Source organism: Magallana gigas, chromosome 8 (genome assembly GCF_963853765.1).
Source record: "Magallana gigas chromosome 8, xbMagGiga1.1, whole genome shotgun sequence".
Taxonomy (NCBI): Eukaryota; Metazoa; Mollusca; class Bivalvia; order Ostreida; family Ostreidae; genus Magallana; species Magallana gigas.
This window is the reverse complement of record NC_088860.1, coordinates 34,397,052-34,413,047: the sequence shown is the minus strand read 5'-3', so window position 1 is coordinate 34,413,047 and position 15,996 is coordinate 34,397,052. Positions and strand designations below refer to the sequence as shown.

At 32.9% G+C, this 15,996-nt stretch overlaps 1 protein-coding gene across 11 annotated transcripts in view; it reads right to left on the bottom strand.

Annotated features, from left to right (window-relative positions):
• Positions 1-6,641, bottom strand: part of LOC105344498 (uncharacterized) — a 57,207-nt gene extending 50,566 nt beyond the window's left edge. For 10 of the 11 annotated variants that reach the window (XM_066068565.1, XM_066068567.1, XM_066068570.1 and 7 more), the window contains exon 1: positions 6,432-6,640. The gene's annotated coding sequence lies outside the window, so the exon portion shown is untranslated. Of the gene's footprint in view, positions 1-6,431 lie in introns of all 11 variants that reach the window. The other variant, XM_066068566.1, reaches the window with a different exon arrangement.
• Between the last annotated feature and the right edge of the window lie 9,355 nt (positions 6,642-15,996).

Below are 15,996 nucleotides of genomic sequence, written 5' to 3'. Positions count from 1 at the left end.
GCTCACTTAGATGACATTGAAAGATTGAAGCTTACAAATCTTATACAAGAATTTTCAGACTTGTTCCCTGATGTACCCCAAAAGACAAATTTGGTATATCATGATGTAGATGTTGGAGATTCACCTCCCATTAAACAGCATCCATATAGAATGAACCCTGTGAAACAAGAACATTGTCATTCAGAAATAGCTTGGGTGAGAACCTAGTAAGTTGCAAGAACTTGTGTTCGAACCCTTTGTATATTATATATATACAATAAAATATGTTCAAACGAGAAATAGCTTACATGTTAGAACATGACATTATTGAACATAGCAATAGTCCTTGGAGTTCCCCTTGTATTCTTGTTCCAAAGCCAGATGATTCATTTCGGTTTTGCACTGACTTCCGCAAGGTAAATGCAGTAACAAAGACAGATTCTCACCCTATACCTCGAATTGGGGATTGCATTGCCAAGATTGGTTGTACCAAATATGTAAGTAAATTCGACCTTCTAAAAGGGTATTGGCAGGTCCCATTAACTGAAAGGGCTAAGGAGATTTCTGCTTTCGTTACTCCCAATGGTTTTTATCAGTATAAGGTCATGCCTTTTGGTATGAAGAATGCGCCTGTGACCTTTCAAAGAATGATTAATCATTTGATTTGTGATCTGAATGAGAGTGAAGCGTATATTGATGATGTGATTGTGCATAGTGATACTTTTGAAGAACATTTGCTACATATTCGAGCATTGTTTGGGAAATTGTCAAAAGCAAATTTAACTGTTAGTCTTGTGAAAACAGAATTCTGCCATGCTATTGTTGAATACCTTGGTCATGTTGTAGGTAATGGCCATGTAAAACCTGTTCTTGCAAAGGTTGATGCAATTGTAAAATTTCCAGTACGGCAACGTAAGAAAGAACTGATGAGATTCCTGGGAATGGCAGAATATAATAGGAAGTTTTGTCCCAATTTTTCAACTATTGCAAACCCACTAACTTGTCTTTTGAAAAAGAGTTCTAAATTTATTTGGAATGAAGCATGCCAGCAGGCATTTGAACAAATCAAAGCCATTCTTATGGTTTCTCCAGTTCTTTCATCACCAAATTTAGAAAAAGAGTTTGTGTTACAAATTGATGCAAGCGATGTGGGATATGGTACTGTATTGTTACAAGAGAATGAAGATGATGTTTGTCATCCTGTAGCATAATTTTCTAAAAAGTTTTCTAAATGTCAGCATAACTATTCAACTGTTGAAAAAGAATGCCTCTCTTTGTTATTAGCATTGCAACACTTTGATGTATATTGATATTCGTCTGCTCATCCAGTACGTGTTATTACTGATCACAACCATCTCACCTTTGTGAACAAAATGAGAAATAAGAATCAGAAGAGCATAACATTGTGATTAAACATATTAAAGGGAGAGAAAACATTATTGCTGATGCTTTGTCAAGAATTGTTGTAGATTTAAATTTTATTTTGTAACATTTTCTGTGTATACTTTGTATTGTGTAAAATTTTTCGTTTACTCAAACTTTTCTTTAAAGGGGGGGGGGATGTTATGATAACCAGTTGTTTTGTGTTTATGTTTATGTGTGACGTCATAGCGCGCGACAGGATGTGGAGTGTCGTCTGCGAAGTGAGAGACACGCCAGCATGAGAAAAGACATTGAGGAATCCTCGGTAATTCGGCCATGCGGTGCGGGATCTACATATTACTGTGACTTCCTGTGTACTGTGATTCGTCCGTGTGCGCGTACCGACCCGTAAAACTACACCGTCCTGTCGTCATTTAATCAGCTGAGTATCTGTGAAACTTTGTTAAGATTAATTGATTCAGTATTTGTTTATGGTTTGTGTGCTTTGATATATGTGTAATCTATTAAATGTGTAAACGTTAATCATTTTGACTGGTGTCGTTTGTAAGTGTCGATATATTTAGAATTGGGGGAAGTTTTGGGCTAATTTTAGATTTCTAGTTCGGCGCACGTTACATGGTTCAATATTTCAAATGCTCGATCCCTAACATAAGGAAATTGAAAGTAGTATGAATAGCTTTTTTGAACAAACAAGATAGAATAAAACGGATACTGGAATTGGAAAACAACTCCAAGGCGGCGTAGAGGTAATGATATTGAAATTAAGAGAATATAAATAAATATAACTGAAAACAAAACAATGACGGTGTGTTCCTGATTGTACAAGAAATGACATTACGATCCTTAATCTCAATATCCTATTACATCAAAATGAATATTCTTCAAATCATATTCATTCTAACATGACTTGGTTGGAAATCCATGTTAAAAATACGCGTGTTCGATTTCCACGTACATAAATACACCGGGATCCTTAAATGTCATTTAAGACAGGTCAATATTTGGACACAATAGGGGGCGGTGTATTTTCCTCAAATCTTTGATTTCATTGGCTTGTGTTCTGTTCCAAGACAGTAATATAATATGAAGAGAAATCCTCGTCAAGAAGACGTCATGACGAAGATACCTCTTCATAATATCTTACTATTACTTAAATATCCTTACTTGACTCTCATTTGCACACGGTACTAAATCGATAACGCTACAATGACGAATTCAGAGCGGATAAAGTGCTTTAGACACTCATATCCGCTGTTTTGTTCAGCTTTCACTTTCTTTTGTTTAATTAAACAACATTGTCAATGTGTATTGAGTTTGTCAAATATGACGTTTTATGTAGATTAAATAGTTTAACATGGATGATTCACTTTGTTTGACAATTAACAAAGGATTTTGAAAAAAGAAGATTTTTTACGGTTATCAGACCTTGGTTCAGGGTTAAGAAGTATAGTTTAAGACTCAAGTCAGACTTCGTACGCTGTCATATTATTTTGTGATTAAAAACATTGAAAAAATTAATTTTAGTTTGTGTTTCTATATAACGGTGATAGTTACAATTTTTAAACATAATTTAATGATTTATTAGAATTTTATGAATAAAGAAAAAAAAATCATACAACTATGTTAAAGATTCTAACATTTTCTATACCCTTATACAGAGCTCTAATTCTCAATAAGATTCATATAGTTTAAAAATGGCGAAGACAGTCGATTCCTCTGAAGTAAATAAACCCGCATTATGAAATCTCAAGATATCAAATAACATTGATCTCTATTGAAAGCATGATTAAATGTGTTAAAGTATCTCCACAACTTTATCTAAATGAATGGAATTGAAATATGTTCATTGAAAATTAAAAAAAGATGGACTCTTCTGTAAAGGCGCAATTCAAAGTAGCATGAAACTAATCGTAACACTTGAAAAAGTCAAATTTCATTGCTTGAGAAAAATTAAGTTTTTAAAAACTCTTTCCTATCATGTATATTTAGTTAACTTTACTCATAAAATTTGTTTCTTTACTTTACGATGTAAAAGTGACCTTTAATATGACGGTAAAACTATTCAATATATTTTGTAACATTTAAGGTAAAGGAACGTGTTCTAAAATATGATTTCTTGCTTTTACATTAATAGTAAATGTATTAAATAGTATTTTCAACTTGGAAAACAAATTGTGATAAAATGTTTTAGCTTAACTAGATATAAAATTTCTTAAAGTATGATATTTTAACTTTGCGGGAAAAAAAGATATTCTTAAATATGATCTTTAAAATCTAATTTAAACATATTTGACAGAGATGGGTCATCATAAACAAGCATTGTCCCTCTAATGATATGTTTACTACTGTACGCACGAAACACAGATTGATTTAGAAATACATATTATGGTGGTACATGTAACAATACATCAGCTTAAGGACACAACACGCATGCTTTGTGATAATCAGTACATCTACCGTCTTAGTAAATTACAAGATAAAAGTGATATTTGTTATTATCATCACAATTGTATATCAAGCTTCGTTTTTATTTCATGATATAAGAAAACGAAGGGAAAAGGTCAAATGTTATATAGAGGGAAATGTTTGACTGTATCCAACTAATCACATAAGTGACATGTTCACATATTTTGAGGAGCATGTTTAAAATAAGAAATGTGTTAGTACTTCGTCTTAAGTAAATATATTAATTTGTGAAGTTAAGCAATGTGTCGTGTTCTACTTGTAAGTCAATTTATGTTTGAATTTTTTTTCTCTCCTGAAATGTATGTAGAACTAAGCTACCGATGCATTCTATCATCAACTGTTTTAGGATGAAACATCTTTTGCCATGTAATAACTTTTGTAAGAATTAGGTGTTTCCACGTCTGGTGAAAGACCTCTTGCTTTCTTTACATGTAATTTATGTTTATTCTTTTTTTTCTCTGGATGACTTTTTGATATTAAATTTATCCAAACAATTAAAACTTTATGTAATTGGTCATTAAATGGTATGGTTCATGTACCAAATGATCCTTTGTCTACAACCTCCCAGAACTTACAGAGTTATTGAAATAAAGAAGGAAATGCTTGTTTCTGTTATCGCTACTTCTCTGAAACCATTAGAAATAAAGATTTGAACTTTTTCCAATGTTTTAAGTTGACTAAGAGGCTTGTTCAATATATTTACACTTCAAGGACTTTAAGCAATTATTGACCTTTAATGTATTTAAATGTCAATAAAAACACTTCTAACTTTTTTTGTGTCCTCGAGACTTCAAAACCCTTGGGATTGGAGCGTATACTTTGGCCGAATGAAATGACTTAAAAGTGAAAGGTCAAGATCATTTTAAAATCTTTTAAATAATAAATATTGAACATATCTCTTTTGTTTAAGGTTGTATTTACATTACTTACATTAAGTTATTATGTTACTTTTTTTAAAAGCAAAAATGTTCTCCTTACGTAGCCATCTTATGAATTAAATGTTACAAAGAATTACAATCATTCTATATTAACAAAACAATCACGTGATCACTTCATGCCGGGGAGACCGAGTTTAGAGTCTTTCCTTCCTTTATGAAAAACTAAAAAAAAAACCCCTGGTTCATCTGTTCACTATATCGCTGAACAGGAAATTTAGCAAAAATCAAGAGGCCACTCAATTCGCAAACATAACAATAAAGTCTCTATATGTTATCATATTAAAAAATGATACCACAAACAAGTAGTTAGTAATATATGGGGAAAAATAGCAGTCTGAGTCACAATGTTTCCATATTCATTTACACAAGGAGGCATTAGTGGGAAAAAAATTCCCTGCTTTCTTTCATAAACCAATAACCATTGTTTCAGTAAATACAATGTTGATTCACTATTTTGAAGTCAGAGAAAAAAATATATTCACCCCAATGCAGCGTGCAATCATAAAAGAGTGCTTATGCAACCATTTGTGGTGCACTCTTGTTTTGCTTTTTTGCCGTTTCTGTAAAAATAAATGGAACTTGTTTCGATATGTTCACGTTCTATAAATATGTAAGGGGATGCCCTAAAATATAGTACTGATTAACAATGTTAAAATAATTAATATAGTTGTTTAAGGTCCAAACTAGATGCATAGGCGAACAAGGAAATGCATTTGATCAACTTTTCTATGCAATTCGCTGCTGCAGAAATGACGTGGACCTGTGTACCCATTAGATCAATGACTCCAGAGCTTAAATAATTTACTTAAAGAACAAAACAATGTCATCTGGTTTTAATAGAGATAGAAAAACTTCATATGGACTCAGTTTTCCCCTAATATTGAATATGGGTGGTGTATGTTATTTCGATTATAGGCGATACTTTCATTTCTGCGGATTGAATATTAAATAATCTGAATGGCTCTGGCATTTTCAATGCAGACACCTTTTAAAATATAGGTCAAGTCACCACCTCGTGTAGTGGAACCTTGTGGTCAGTGATCATCAAAAAACCACATTTCAAAAACTTATCAGACAGGGCAATTACTGGTGGTTTCATTGATATTCATGGGTATCAATTTTTGTGGATCAAGTGAAAATCACAGTTTCAAGGATATGTAAATTCTTGGCCAATGACCTTATCAATACAAAATGTTAATAGAAAGCACACTTCAATCAACATTTAATATTGTGGATTATATGAACAATGAAATCCACAAAAACTGGTGTTCAATGATGGATGAACTCAAGTGATGTAAATTAAATTGTTCCGATTTTAATGTCTCGCAAATTTAATTTGTAATGAAATTTGTTAAAATATACAGTATATGTAATATATACTGATTTTTTTAACCAGCCACAATCGTTCTACCCGAAAGTGCCATCCTTTGTCATTACATATATAAACGTTATACATACTTTTATTTTTCTTCATATCAATCAATATTCATTTGTTGATCTGATAAACAGTGATGAATACTCTTCATACAGTGTATACTAATACCGGTAAGTCATTGCAAAAGTTTGATTTGTTGGTGTTTTTTTTTTTAAATTGGATAATGATAGTCTTCATTAATTTCAACCGTTAATTACACTATTATATATTTTTTAATTTCAGATACTTACATTAGGTTTTGATGTAACTTTTTTCTTCACGGAAAGAACCAAGCTCCCCTTACGTAGCCATTTTGTGATTTAAATGTTACGAGGAGCTACAGTCACTCTGTATCAACACAATAATCACGTGTTCACTTCATGCCGGGAAAACCGAGTTTATGGCCTTCATTCCACCGATAAAACTTTAAAATACTGCTTCATCTGTTCACTATATTTCTGAATAGAAAATCTAAAAAAAAAAATTAAGATTCAAGTTAAAATCCTTTGATTTTGCTTTGCATTATGTCATTATATTAAAACAACATGACACCACGAACAAATGTTTACTAATATATGGTGAATAATAGCAATCTGAGTTAATTTTTGTTTTACAAAAGTCAGCATCAGTAGGTCAAAAACAAGCATTCCTTGATTTCATTCATAAACCAATAACCATTGTTTATGTAAATATAATGTTAATTGTTTTGAAGTCAAAGAGAGAATATATAAATTGTAAAGTAGATTCCTAACAATGTAATTGCAATCATTTCATAGTGTTTATGCGACCTTTTTTGTGACGTACTCATGTAAAATATCATTTCAGTTTCTGTAAAAATCAAGGTAACATATTTAGATATGTGCACTTTCTATGAGTATTTTAGTATACATAAATGAATCACACTCATAATGTTAATGAATGGCACTCAAATTTTGGTTGCATATTAAAAATACATTATTTAGGCATTGTAGACATTTATATCGAACAAATGATTTTTTACCAGAATCGTAACCATGCCCATTTAATAGAGATATAATAATTTGTGTAAGAACTCGTCATTTTTTTATGATATTAAATATGGGTAGTGTATGCTAATCCGATCATTGGCACGACTTTCATTTATGCGGATTATTATTATAATGATATTATATTATTTATTATATACAACAATCTGATTAGTTCTGGTATTTTAAAGGCAGACACGTTTAAAGTATAGGATCCGTGATTTTTTAGAGTCCCAAAAATCCACGCTTAGTTACCATTCTGTCAAAAAGCGTTTTATTTGACTGTGTAAGTTGGTGTCTTGATGTGCGGTTATATTTACACTGTAAAAAAATGAATATCTATACCTAGATCTTAGCCTAATGCGCAAATATATAATCTACCTAACAAGGAATGCATTGAATCAACTCCTTTATGTCAAAGGCTACTGCGGAAGTGATATGGACCTTTGTACTTATAAGACTAATGATTCCACAGCTTCAAAACATTATGTGAAGAAAAGGTACAATGTTCACAAATATCAATTAAAAACATGATAAAAGATAGAAAAACTTGCAATGGTACTAATTTTTTCACATATTGAAAATATGGGTAGAGTATGTTTTTCCGATTGTAGGTGAAACCTTCATTTCGGCAAATAGATTATCCAATCATCCCAAAATACTTAATGACTCTGGTATTTTGAATGCACACACTCTTAATAAAGCTCTTTAGTGTTGATGTTACTGTTGAGACGCTTCTTTTACTAAAGTTTACAATGCACATAATTTTGTAAAAAAAAAAAAAACTTCGTAGATATATACGCACAATAGTTGTCTCGTTTTATCAAAGTGTTGAATTTCCTTATTCCGATTTCACTTGCACACAGTACAGGACTTCGTGTTTTAGACGAAATTAGAACGGAAAAAGTACTTCAGACACTCGTTTCCTTTTTCTCTTTCAATTATTTTCCACTATTGGTCATGGTAAAAATATGTTCTTTGTCCGGTTTGAATTATTGTAGGCTAAGTCTCTTGATTTCTTGTAAGAAATGTAAACCATAAACTTATTAACTGGCTATGAGGACGATAGCAAGTTTATTGTCCCCCGAAACAGCAATTTAACGGGGCGAAGCCGAGGGAAATAAGTACCGTCGAAGATGACAAACTTACTATCGACCAATAGTCAGTAAATATATATTTTACTATACCGAAAAACACTTCATTTGTCGGCAATGCAGATTTTCTCGATGGTAAACAAATAAGAGTAATCGGACTGAGTTTAATGTAAAGACAAGGGTTACAACGGAAACAATTTCATTGTAAGATAGAGTAACATGTTTATTTGTTGTAATTTGCACAGAAAATATCCACAGGGGTACAATAAATAAAGCTAATTAACAAATGGATATCACTTCATTTAAGAGAAAAAAATCATTATCTAGATACACATCAGAATTCATAATTGAAGAGAGAGTAGTGTTGCAAGTCAATGCAGGGTTTGAATATTTTCTGTTTGTTTTATTTATGGTTACTTGTATTATACTGAGCTTTGATGTTTAATGTCAAAAAATCGCTCATAGGAAATGTATTGGTGAAATACAGCTATATGGGTCTTACTGTAATTGTGTATGATATAGCGTAAATAAAACACAGTACTTGGAAATTCGAAAGCGACTACCCTTTGGGGTTGGAATCTATGTGGTTCTCTACGATTGGTCAATCACTAAAACAGTAAAAACATGGTGTTATTATCATATGTGGTTAAAAAACTTCCATGTTGATGTATATATTACAGTATATAAATAGAGTAAGGTAAGATTTCCAAAAGTTGACTGTTACCACTGTCTATGTATGGCTTTAATGACCCGTGTAATGAAAAAGAAAAATCCTTTTACTTTCCAAGGAAGTTAAAATAACAGTCTCACTATATATATTACGGGAGTGTGCTTCTTTACTTCACAGTAGTTTTGTAACTTTGCATGGAAAAATGTCTCAGAAATTTTAGTTTTTCGTGTATTTTATGTTGATTATTTTAACTCTACTACAACAAGAACCGTGTATTTTATGTTAATTATTTTAACTCTACTACAACAAGAACCATGCATGAAAGTATTGCACATTGAGCATTGGAATTGTTTACTTGTCAATCTTGGTATGATCTTCTGACATTGTCCTAGACCAGTTAAATGGTGCATCAAAGTATTGAAAGTGCAATGAATCAACTCTTTGAGCAGTTTGACATCAGAATCTTCAGTACCTTTATTGGTAAATACATGTATATACGTTTGCTAATTGGAGTTGACTTTCTTGAAGGCACTTCAGGTTTTTTTTGTGAACAAATCTCTTAGTTATTTTATGATGATTCTGCACACACTTTGAATTGAGAGATGAAAGGTTAAGGAATATTATTTTTTTAAACTTTTAAAACATTTATTGATTTTTTTTCTATTTTGATCTAAACTGATGATCAACTATCCACCTAAATTGATTCTTACTGGTCATGTATTTTTTTGTGTTTTGTTATGTAAAGCTCACAGTCCTTTCTATGAATTTATTTTTCAATTTTTACCTTTCATTTTTTCATGAAAAATTACTCTAAGGTGACTTCTCTGTGTGTATTCAGCTGTGTAAATAATGCATGAATTTTATTTACAGCATTACAAAGGGTTAAAAGTGTCTTATTGTTTGAGTTTATCCATTTGCATATCATAGATAGTCATACTGATGTTTTGCAGTAGCTTATAGAAATGGTAATAAAATGGCAGCAAACACTGGACTTAGTACCTACCGTAATTCTGATGAAAGCCAAGCTCTCATCCACCAAGCCACCATCACTACAGCCCACGGTCTGTCAAGCGTTCGTTTAAATCCATGAAAGCATTAGAAATGCATTATCTTTGATATCATTTTCAATAGCAATTTCTCATAAGAAATATAACTTGACATTGAAATTAATTACGTATATCTTTCTTTATTAATTTTATTAATTTCAATGGGGTTTCTGTCCTATAAGACGTGCTTAACTATTTATTTTTAAGTAAATGGTTTAACTCTGAATTTTAAAGCGTTCTGCAATTTACGCTTAAATGAATTTGAATAAATAAATAAATTTGATAAAGCTGTTTTCAGTAAATTTTATTCATGTACATAAATAGGTACTTTGTCAATTATCAATCAAACTGTTTGTATCAAAATAATGTTTCTTTGTTTTATATTTGTAGACTTTGGTGAGTATAACTGTTAATTCTTTTTACATCTAAAACTAAATAGAATCCACAGCCACATGTAATACCTTTAGAGTATCCTTCTATTACAATGACTTGATTAAATCCTAATACACAGGTTTATTACTTGTAAAATTGTTGGTTATAACTGGGGGAAGAAACATTACCCCGATACTAACAGCGCCCCCTCCACTTCAGAGGGGGGCCGCTTTATCATGTATCGCTCCGCCGTCTATGGATATGAAAAAATAATCAGGTAGACCAGACTTGTTGAACATTGCACACTTCTACACTCCATCTCTCTAATGCATCCACATTTCCTCTGTCATGTTTTTCCCATGTCAATTCTTTTGATTTATTTACTCCAACTGAAGTAATGAAAGACCATGTTTTGTTTGCAAAATGTATGACATTGTACAATTTTTTTTAGCTCTTTTCGGCGTGTAGTAGACAGTACATTTACCAAGTTGTGATGATGAAAGGATAAGACTGTTTTAAAGGTACACTGTGTTAAATGTATGTGTTTTATACTTTGCAGCATTTTTATGTTAACTTACATTGTTTGAACAAAAAGGCGTGGCATATTGGTTTTCACTTATCATCTTATCTGCCATTATTTGTTTGATAGGTCATTACAATTGAATAAATGACCTATAGTAGTTTTGGGGGTGGATTAAAAAGGAGAACATTAAAACTACTCATACTACTCAAACTAGTTTGTCATTGAAAAGTTGCTCATAGTCTGAGGTTTGAGCAGGAACCTGACATGTATTCATTCAATGCAGCAACATATGTCCGACTGTGTTCAGGACTGTATATTTCTGTTTAAACACTGTCAATTTCAAATAGAGCAGACTTCTAAAAAAAATTCAAAATTTAGACAGTCAATGAATATTGGCGAGATTCTAATAGCAAATCAAATAAGTACTCAATATTTGTTTTAATGAGCAAACTAGATATCTACATCCCACTGAGAGTTCAAGGTCTTTTTGCTTTTCATTAATTTTTCTTAACAGTAAATAAAGAGGCATTGGATCCAGGACATGGTTTATGTGCTAATGGCCGTCTGGACAAGAATGAAGAATGTGGTGCTGGCTACATAGGCGACAAATGCTGTAATGAAAAGTGCGACTTCAGGGTCAAAGTTCGAGATAAAATTCAAAGCAGGTAAGATTCATTTTACTTCACTCTGATGGGTAAAAACCATTCAGTTAATGGATTTTACTTTACTTTGCAAGTATCTTTGTCGAATGTTGAGTTATAGCATGTTTATACTAACCGAGATGTTCTACTGACTTTTCAGCCCCATAAACTATGCTTGCTGTGTAAATGGTACTGTTGCACCGCGTGGTTATCGGTGCTTATACCGCTTTAACGACAACTGTGCTTGCAAGGGGAAATCCCATTGCAAGTATCTTTAGCAGCAAAAGTCGCTCGTTTTCTTGTTTTTTTAAGTGAACTTTCGTTAAGAGGCATACATGTTTTTCATTGTGAGGAGTTAAAAAGGAGTTATGGACAAAATTCCCTTTATAGTGATACTTTTGTAACAAGCGCTTGTAACATAATATGCCATAGTTGTTTTCAATATTCATTACATTGTCCTTGGCCTTTATCAGTGGAGACCTTACCTGTCTAAATGCCACTATTAAAGCCACATAACATTCTGCATGTCATTGATTGCTACCTTTGTTTTACATGTCATATACTGTTACCTTTATTTCACGTCATTTATTGCTACCTTTATTTTATATATCATTTATTGCTACCTTTGTTTTACATGGCATTTATTGCTATCATTATTTGTTTTACATGTCATTAATTGCTATATTTGTTTTACATGTCATTTATTGCTATCATTATTTGTTGTTGATTGTTACCTTTTTTCGTTTTACGTGATATCATTGTTACCTGTACCTTTATTTTGAACATGTCATTGGTTGCTACTTTTATTGTACATGTTGATAGCTACCTTCTTTCCAATTCATTACATTGATTGCTACCTTCTTTCTGCATTATGCCATTGATTGCTACCTTGATTTCATGTCTTCCGTTGGTATTTTTATTGTACATATCATTGATTGCTACCTTCGTTCTTCATCATTACATTAATTGCTACCTTCGTTCTACACCATGTCATTGATTGTTTCCTTCATTCTACATCATGTCATTGATTTCTACCTTCATTTTAACATGCCATGGATTGCTACTTTAGTCTTACATGCCATTTATTGCTACCTTTGTTAGCATGTCATTGATTGGTATCTTTATTTTACATGTCATTGATTGTTAGGTCAACATGTGGTCATTGATTTGATTGATTGCTACCTTCATTTAATGTATCATTAAGTGCTTTCTTTATTAACATGTCATTGATTCCTACCTTTATTTGACGTGTCATTGATGGCACTATTACTTTTACATGTCATTCATTGCTACTTTCAATCTACATCATTTCATTGATTGCTGTCTTCATTTTACGTGCAATTGATTGCTAGTTTAGTCTTACACGTCATTCATTGCTATTTTCACTTTACATGTCATTCATTCCCGCCTTCATTAAACACTCATTGAGTCCTTCATTTCAACTTTTATTTTACATGTCATTGATTTCTAGTTTCAAATAACCTGTCATTAATTGCTACCTTCATTTACATGTCTTTGATTCCACTTTCATCTTCATGTCATTTATTGCTACCTTCAAATATCATGTCGTTGATTGCTACCGTCTTGTTACATGCCATGGATTGCAACCTTCTTGTCATATGTTATTGATTGCTACCTTCAATTACATGTCGTTAATTGCTACCTTTTTGTAATTTGTTGCCATTATCGTTAAATATGCCATCGTTTGCTACCTTCATTATATATGACATTGATTGCTTCCTTTGTTTTTCATGTCATGGATAGCGTCTTTAGTTTCACATGTCATTAGTTTCTACTTTTGATTAACCTGGCATTATAATTAATTGTTACCTTGATTACGCATGTCATTGAAAGCTAGTTTGTTTATTGCAAATCTCGCGTGTAGGTATACACTTATGCTGATGTAGCACCGCGGTGAGTAATTAAAATTATGTGCGTGATAGGTTTTCATACGTACTCGAATGGGCTTCGGGTCACGTGGTCAGGTAATATAAATAGTAGGACCAGGCGGTGGCGTGGCACTCTAAGCTCGCTTGCTAGTAGCGATTTAAGTTAAAATGGCTGCAGATGTTATGGAAAGTGTTGATTTCGGACTTTCAAACGAAGAGGGAGTTTTGTTATTTAGTTCCTCATGAAACAAAGCGCTAGAAAAACAGAGTAGTTTAATTGTGAATACCATAACAGGGCTCACTGAGCAACTTTCAAAAAAACAATATGGTGAGCAGTGCTGACCACGTGGTAGAGACCGAACCAGCTTTTGAATTTAAGCACGAGGGGCACAAAATCCAATTCACTTTCAACCAGGGGAGGTCCCAAAAGTTGGCTGAAATTGAAGGACTGGTTCAGGAGGTAAATTTAGCGAAGGCCGCGCTCGTTATTAACAAAGAGAAAGCCGCTCTACAAAAAAAAAAATCCTTAAAATTGCTGACCGTCATGGCTGGGACACAGTACACGAATATCTGGACGACTCGCTGGCAGACGGCACTGAAGATGCTGCTAAGCTTCGTTACGCTATGGGTCGTGCTGCAAGGAAACGTGCCTAGAGAAGTAGACCGTACGACAGACGCAGGGGCGGTTTTGCGCCCAGTGACTTTTTTCGTGGCTTTAGCCAGTCGTATAGCTCCACCGACAAATTAAGCAATGCAACCTCAAAAGTCGGACCCACAGGATCTCAATTCCCAAGAGAGCGTGCTGGGTGTTTCTACTGTCGGCAAGTCAGTCACATGGTCAGGGAATGCCCCTATCTCAAAGGACAACAATCCCAACCCTGTCAGCACCAAATACTAGCGGAGCCCCAGAACAGTGAACATAGTGAAGTTGAGTATATGTTTGATTTGCATGAGAAATATGAATATAAACAAAATGTTAAAGTTATTAGCGTTAAATCAAAGCTCAAGAAAAACGTGGGTTTTTGGAATACTGAACTTAATGCTAATAGTTTCATTTTGAATGTTATAAAATGTGGGTATGCAATTCCTTTTAAAGAATTTCCAACGAGTATCATCTTTAAAAAAAAAAACAAGTCATCATTGAATAATGCAGATTTTGTTAATGGCGCTGTTTCAGAACTTCTTGATAATGGGTGTATAAAGGAGGTTAATAAGCCATCTTTTGTAGTTAATCCATTGACAGTTTCGGTCAATACCTTAGGTAAAAAACGTTTGGTGTTAGATCTTCGACATGTAAATCAGTTCATTAAAAAACAAAAAGTTAAATTTGAAGGTATTAAATGGGCTTTGTATTACACAAGAAAGGGAAAGTTTATGATCAAGTTTGATTTAAAATCTGGTTATCACCATGTAGATATACATCCTAAATTTCAGAAATATTTAGGTTTTAGTTGGGAAATTGAAGGTAAAACTAGATATTTTGAATTCTCTGTTTTGCCTTTCGGGCTTTCTTCAGCTGGTTACATTTTTACAAAAATTGTCAGAGCATTGGTGAAGTATTGGAGATCTCATTGTATTCCGGTTGTCGTATATCTAGACGATGGTTTGATTTGTTCTGACTATAATTCCTGAAAAGAGACAGCTACTTTTTGCGGAAAACTTTAGAATGTTCATGTTTTCAAGTAAATATAGAAAAGTCGCAATCCGTACCGGTGGATAAGATTATTTGGTTAGGTTTTTTGTGGAATTTTAGATATGGTATATTAGAAGTACCTAATGAAAAAATTGAAAAGATTAGAAAGAATGTAGAATTGGTAGTGGCTGATATCGAACGAGTGAGTGTGCGAGATGTCGCTTCTTTTGTTGGCAAAGTTATTTTATTGAAACCTGCGTTATGTAGTATGTGTCAGCTGATGACACGGTGCTTGAGCATGGCTTTGTGTAAAAGAACTGGTTGGGATAGTGTATTGAATTTGTCACGTGATTGTGTTACAGAACTGTTTTTCTGGAAAAAAAATTTGGGTAATTTGCCAAGTTCCAAAATCACATGGTTTAATAAAACACCATCAACAATTTTGTTTTCTGATGCAAGTGGGTTTGCAAGCGCAGGCTATTCTATTGAACAGGATACAAAGATTGTACATCATATGTGGAATGACTAGGAAAAATCAAAAAAGTTATACGTGGTTAGAGTTGAAAGCTATATGTGTTATCATTGAAAGTTTATGTGATGATCTGTCGGGCAGACTTGTAAAGGTGTACACAGATAATCAGAATTATGAATTAGTTGCATGTAAAGGTAGTATGAACAAAGAGCTGCATCAGCTTGCATTAGATATGTTTGGATTGTGTGTGGCACATTCGATAAAATTGGAAATATAATAGATACCTAGAAATATGAATACAGTTACAGATGAGCTAAGGAAGATGTATGACTATGACGACTGGGGAGTTTCAGATAAATTTTTTGAATGCTTGAATAAGATGTGGGGTGAATATACCTGTGATTTATTTGCAGACAGCAAAAATACCAAAGTCAAAACATTTTACTCTAGATTTTTGACTCCTGAGACATCG